Raw genomic sequence first — 5,999 nt, forward strand, 5'->3', positions numbered from 1 at the left:
TATACAATGTCTATCTCACGTTCTTAACATCATTTATAACATATTCATATCACAACACATCAAGAATCATAACTCAATTCAAGCTATTACTCAAAATGGCACTATTCCACATTCATGACCCATTTTTCTATAACCTTCCACAATCCAAGTATTTCAACTCTCAAATACCATAAAAAACATAGAAATACCATAAAGCTTACCTTAGATGTTGTAGGAACAAGCTTGAGTGGAAATACTTCACTTGAGCAAAAACCCTAGTTCAGCTCCAATGAGATTTCTTGACTTGGATGTTCTTTTAATGGGTTTCTTACACTTGATTCACTTAGTTTATGTTGTTGATCACTAATACCTCTTGAATTCTTATGGAATAAATGTAGAGAGATGTTTTAGAGAGAAGGGGTGTGATATGGAAATAAAATGAAATGAAACTTGGATCCTTTATTTAATGAACCAATCTGTCCCCGACCAGGTATACGCACCAACATACGGTTCGTACATTTTATACGGCCAGTATGTTTGGCCGTATAATCCCCAGTGTTCCGAAGTTCGTTTTCGTCGACTCGTTTGATCTCCAATCCTTATGGAACCTTCCTAACACTTGTTTAACACCTCAATACCAATATAAGGGACATTATCTCTCTTCTCCAAGACATCATTAAATCCTCGTTACTTGTAATTCCTTTCCGTTACCTATCGTATGCCTTGCCTTCTTTTGATAACTTTCTTCCCCTATCTCGAACATCTTTGAAATCTTATCTAGAGTCATCCAATGTCATTCCTTACTTATCAAAATACCGTATACTCGTGCTCTTCGTTAGTCTATTCACTGTGCATCAATGGAAAAACTTTCGAGGTTGTCACGACCCAACCCCGTAGGCCATGACTAGTGCCCGATCTGGGCACTCAAACGCATTCTAGTATATGGCAGAAGCCGACAAGGCTTCATTTCAAATTTAGCTAATTTTTAGAAAAATTTTGGCAGAGTTTCCTTTGTTTTATGGACTATCCCACATATCCTGCACGCAGAAAATACCAACAAAGGCCACACAGGGCCAACAAAGCAACATCTAAATATATGCGGACCGGCCGCCGCGGCGAATGGGATCGCCCAAACACAACATAAGCACCCAACTGTACAGAAAGATCCCAACCCACAACATGTCCACAGACCTCTAACGAACCAACAGAATCCTATGACGGGACAGGGCCGCGCCGTACCCATGAACGAGAATATACATATATAGAAGTGACAGACTATACCAAAAGATGGCTCTGAATAAAAGAGCGCTCCAAAAATAGCAGAATGAGATCCTAAGCAGACGGATCAGCAAACCTGTCGTCGGTACCTGCGCGGCATGAAAACGCAGCTCCCGAAGAAAAGGGGGTCAGTACGAAATATGTACTGAATATGTAAAGCCTGAGTTGCAGAAACAAAATCATAACTGGTGCAGAACATACAGAAAGTAAATGGAAAATCCAAAGTATCAGATACATATTTCCAAAACATGCAGAGTGTGTACAGAACATATGTCATATCAAATCCGGCCCCTGCCAAGGGACTCGGCCGACAGAACGTGGCCACCCTCCCGACGCTGGTGCCACAACACAGAAGGATCAGAATAGGGGCATAACCCCATAACATAACATATCATAGCAGATGGCCATAGTAAATCATATCAGAACAAGCGTACATGGCACAGCATACTCCACAAACCCATGTACGCGTATACCTGCCCCCTCACATCGAGGCACGGCGAACAATGCAGAGGATCACGCTTGACAACATATCCTGGCCCGGGCTCAGTGTGGGAAACATTGGGGTATCCACGAATAGAGTCGTGAGAAACTAATGCAAGTAAATTATCATAAATGTTTCCATAGACTCGATGAGGCATATCAAAGATAAACCGATCCGATGAAGTCGGAAGGAATCATAGTAAATGAGTTTCGAGTATCAAAATAATTTATCAGACTTAATGGAATATTTAAAACCATATTAGTTAGGTAATTAAAAGGGTAGTCGAAACATTTCTTTCAAAAATCGTTCAAAGAGGGGACTTTAGTACATTAAGGGCAAAACCGGGAATAGCGGGCCCACCTCGGAACAAGCAAGGCGGTGGGCTCAAATTACGCCCTTTGAGCTTATGGGGTAACGTATAAAGGTTCTACGGACATTCTATAGCTTTTCAAGGAGTTTAGAGAAAGTCTACATACTTTCAGGAAAAGCATATCAAAATGGTTCAATTTTACTGAGGGAAAAACTGAGATTTTCTCTTGCGGATTCCGATGGCCAAGAAGGTCTTTTGAGGCCCGAATCCGATCCTAAAACACTTAGACATGCCAAAAGAAGGATCGGGGTAGCTTTACATACCGTTTGAGCTTTTTAAGCCTATCCAAGCTCACTCTCCGTTTCGTCGAAAATCTGCAAATGGTCACATTTACCAATTGTAAGTTATAGATGCTATAAATTCAATTCAACTCTTATTTGTCTACCGAAATTTCGGCAGCATTTCCCCTATACATATAGCACCCCCGAGAATTCAACTCGGCCAAATCAATCAACAACAACCCAACAACAACACCCACAACAACCACAATCAATACAAAACACAATATGACATAACTAGTTCTACTTGCCGACATAATGCCATAACATTCACTTTAACCTTAACTTTCAAACTAAGCTCAACGATTTCACATTCATTATCAATCTAGATCACCACAACATAGTTTAAAAGCATTTCATAGCATTTCCACAAAATAGTCATACGATATACATAATATACAAACTTTCCGCTAAAGTCATAACTCGTCCGAAACTTCTAATCTTTAACAAACACACTCATACTATGTTTCTAGCTTCCAACTTCATCAATACTCATCATAATTTGCAACTTAATAACTTTATTTTCATAATGTCATAAAATCATTCTAAAACGACATAAGCCACTACATTCCATTTCAATGCAAACTTACATCATTTTACCTTCATCTACATTGCAAGGATCACAACAACACCACTAACATATTAAACAACATTAATTCATTCCCATTTCTTCAAGAAGTGCCACACGGCCAAGTGCCCATTTTACAACTTCAACCAAATTAATTTAACTTCCACTTCCAATATAATTCCCACCATAACCACAATTAGAATACAACATAAAATTCAACTCATTTTTGCCTACACCACATTGCACACACACGGCTGCATATATATCTATATACCCACTTTGCAAACTTCCATATTTCCATACTTTCTACTCATCCCTACATACTACAACACAAACAAACCTTCATAACATAATAAAAAGGGATGAGTTTTTACCTTTTTCTCCAATCTTCTTCACTTGAGTGAGTTGTCAATTTGAAGAAACAAGTCCTCTTTCTTCCAAACCAACTACACCAAGTTGTAAAGGACACTTAATTTAGTAGACAAACCACAAGATAATAATTTTTGGAGGAAGATTTTTGAAGGTGAATTTGTGAGGGTTTGGCCGAATTCCCTTCAATTTTTGCTCTTCTTTTGTTTTGTTCTTTCTTTTCTATGCTTCTTGAATATTCCAATAGATAAGGGCTTCATATATTAATTCCAACACATGGAAAATATTCATTAAATTGGTGGGTTTTGGGCCTACATGGCCGGCCATCCCTTAAGTGTTGGCCTAAATTTTTCATTCAATTATTTTGGCCCAATGACTTATAGATCCCATTTGTAATTCCCGAAACTAATTTCCGAAATTCCAATTTTTGCCCTTGGCCTTCTTCAACACTTCCACATTAATATTCTTTCATGAACAACTCATGGGTTACATAAATTCAATATGACCTTATTTCCTACAAGTCCAAATTATTTCCAATTTTCCAAAGGTGTGAAAACACGGGATATAACATCCTCCCCCCCTTTAGAACATTCGTCCTCGAATGTAAAATTAATCTTATAGGGTTTGAAAACACTTTGGGGGAGTTCATGGTTACAAACAACACATATGACATACGATTGGCATTGAAATGAAATTAAGTAGGGATTCAAGGTTACCTGTGGGCATAGGGAACAGATGAGGATATTTCTTCTTCATTTCTTCCTCGGACTCCCAGGTCATTTCCTCCCTATTCTCGTTCCGCCACAGTACCTTAACAGAGGCTACATCCTTATTACGGAGCCTCCGTACCTGACGGTCCAAAATAGCTACGGGCTGCTCCTCATAAGATAACTGCTCCGTCACCTGAATATCATCCGCAGGAAATATTCTGGAGGGATCACCAATGCATTTGCGGAGCATAGACACATGGAATACCGGATGTACCGCTTCCAAATCAGATGGCAAATCTAACTCATAGGCGACATTCCCAATTTTTCTAATAATCTGATAAGGCCCAATATAACGCGGACTAAGCTTACCCTTTCTGCCGAATCGCATTACGCCTTTCATAGGCGATACCTTTAGAAATACCTAATCACCAACCTGGAATTCCAAAGGACGACGCCGTTTATCAGCGTATGATTTCTGTCGACTCTGGGCTGCCAATAGTCGCTCTCGGATAAGTTTCACCTTATCAACTGCCTGCTGGACCATATCTGGGCCGATTAATTCTGTCTCGCCAATATCGAACCAGCCAATAGGTGACCTGCATTTCCTACCATATAAAGCCTCGTACGGAGCCATCTGGATGCTGGAATGGTAGCTGTTATTATAAGAAAATTCAATCAATGGCAAGTGATCCTCCCAGCTACCTCTGAAATCAATAACACAGGCTCGCAACATATCTTCAAGCGTCTGGATAGTGCGCTCAGCCTGTCCGTCACTCTGAGGATGGAAAGCTGTGCTCTGGCTCAGCTGAGTCCCTAATCCTTCCTGAAAAGATCTCCAGAAGTTCGCCGTGAACTGAGCACCTCTGTCAGTGATAATAGATATAGGAACTCCATGAAGCTTCACTATCTCTTTAATATAAAGCCTGGCATAATCCTCGGCGGAATAAGTAGTCCTGACGGGGAGAAAATGGGCTGATTTTGTCAGCCTATCAACAATAACCCAGATGGAATCATACTTCCGTGGAGTGCGAGGCAACCCTGTAATGAAGTCCATATTAATGATCTCCCACTTCCACGTCGGAATTTCCATTTCCTGCAACAGTCCACCCGGCTTCTGGTGTTCAATCTTGACCTGCTGACAATTGGGACACTGGGCGACGAACTCTGCGATATCCCGTTTCATGCCATCCCACCAGTATAAGCATCGGAGATCATGGTACATCTTCGTAGACCCAGGATGGACCGAATAGCGAGCATAATGTGCCTCGCTCATAACCTGCTGCCGAAGGCCTGCAATATCAGGTACACACAACCTGCCCCTAAATAATAAAGTCCCGTCCGGAGTGAACTCGAACGGAGTCTTCTCCTTATCATAGGCTGTGTCTCTGTACTGTGCCAAAACAGGATCTTCATATTGATGCCGTTTGATATCTTCCTTAATAGATGATTCAGAAACCCCTCGGACAGAAATCTGTGTACCTCCAGAATCGACCAGACGAACCCCAAGGTTAGCCAACTGATGAATGTCACGTACTATCTCTCTCCTGTCTGGCTGTAAATCGACCAAGCTGCCCATAGATTTCCGGCTAAGCGCATCTGCAACAACATTAGCCTTGCCCGGATGATACAGAATATCCACATCATAGTCTTTCAGGAGCTCCAGCCACCTCCGCTGCCGCAAATTAAGCTCTTTCTGCCTGAAAATATACTGGAGACTCTTATGATCTGTATAGATATCAACATGAACGCCATATAAATAATGTCTCCATATCTTCAGGGCATGGATCACCGCCGCAAGCTCCAGATCGTGAGTAGGGTAATTCCTTTCATGCTTTTTCAATTGCCGAGAAGCATAAGCTATAACTCTGCCGTGCTGCATCAATACACAGCCCAATCCCACGCCAGAAGCGTCACAATAAATAACATATCCATCGGGTCCCTCTGGAAGAGTCAGAACTGGGGCTGT

The 5,999-nt window shown here is 41.2% G+C and overlaps 1 long non-coding RNA gene across 1 annotated transcript; it reads right to left on the reverse strand.

Moving 5' to 3' along the window:
- Positions 1-2,376: 2,376 nt before the first annotated feature.
- LOC132599719 (uncharacterized) lies at positions 2,377-4,448 on the reverse strand. Its single transcript, XR_009566966.1, has 3 exons — positions 4,040-4,448; positions 3,329-3,400; positions 2,377-2,422 (listed from the first exon to the last, which is right to left on the reverse strand). It is a non-coding gene; the product is annotated as an uncharacterized LOC132599719 (long non-coding RNA).
- Between the last annotated feature and the right edge of the window lie 1,551 nt (positions 4,449-5,999).

The sequence above is a fragment of the Lycium barbarum genome, chromosome 6, assembly GCF_019175385.1.
Source record: "Lycium barbarum isolate Lr01 chromosome 6, ASM1917538v2, whole genome shotgun sequence".
NCBI lineage: Eukaryota > Viridiplantae > Streptophyta > Magnoliopsida > Solanales > Solanaceae > Lycium > Lycium barbarum.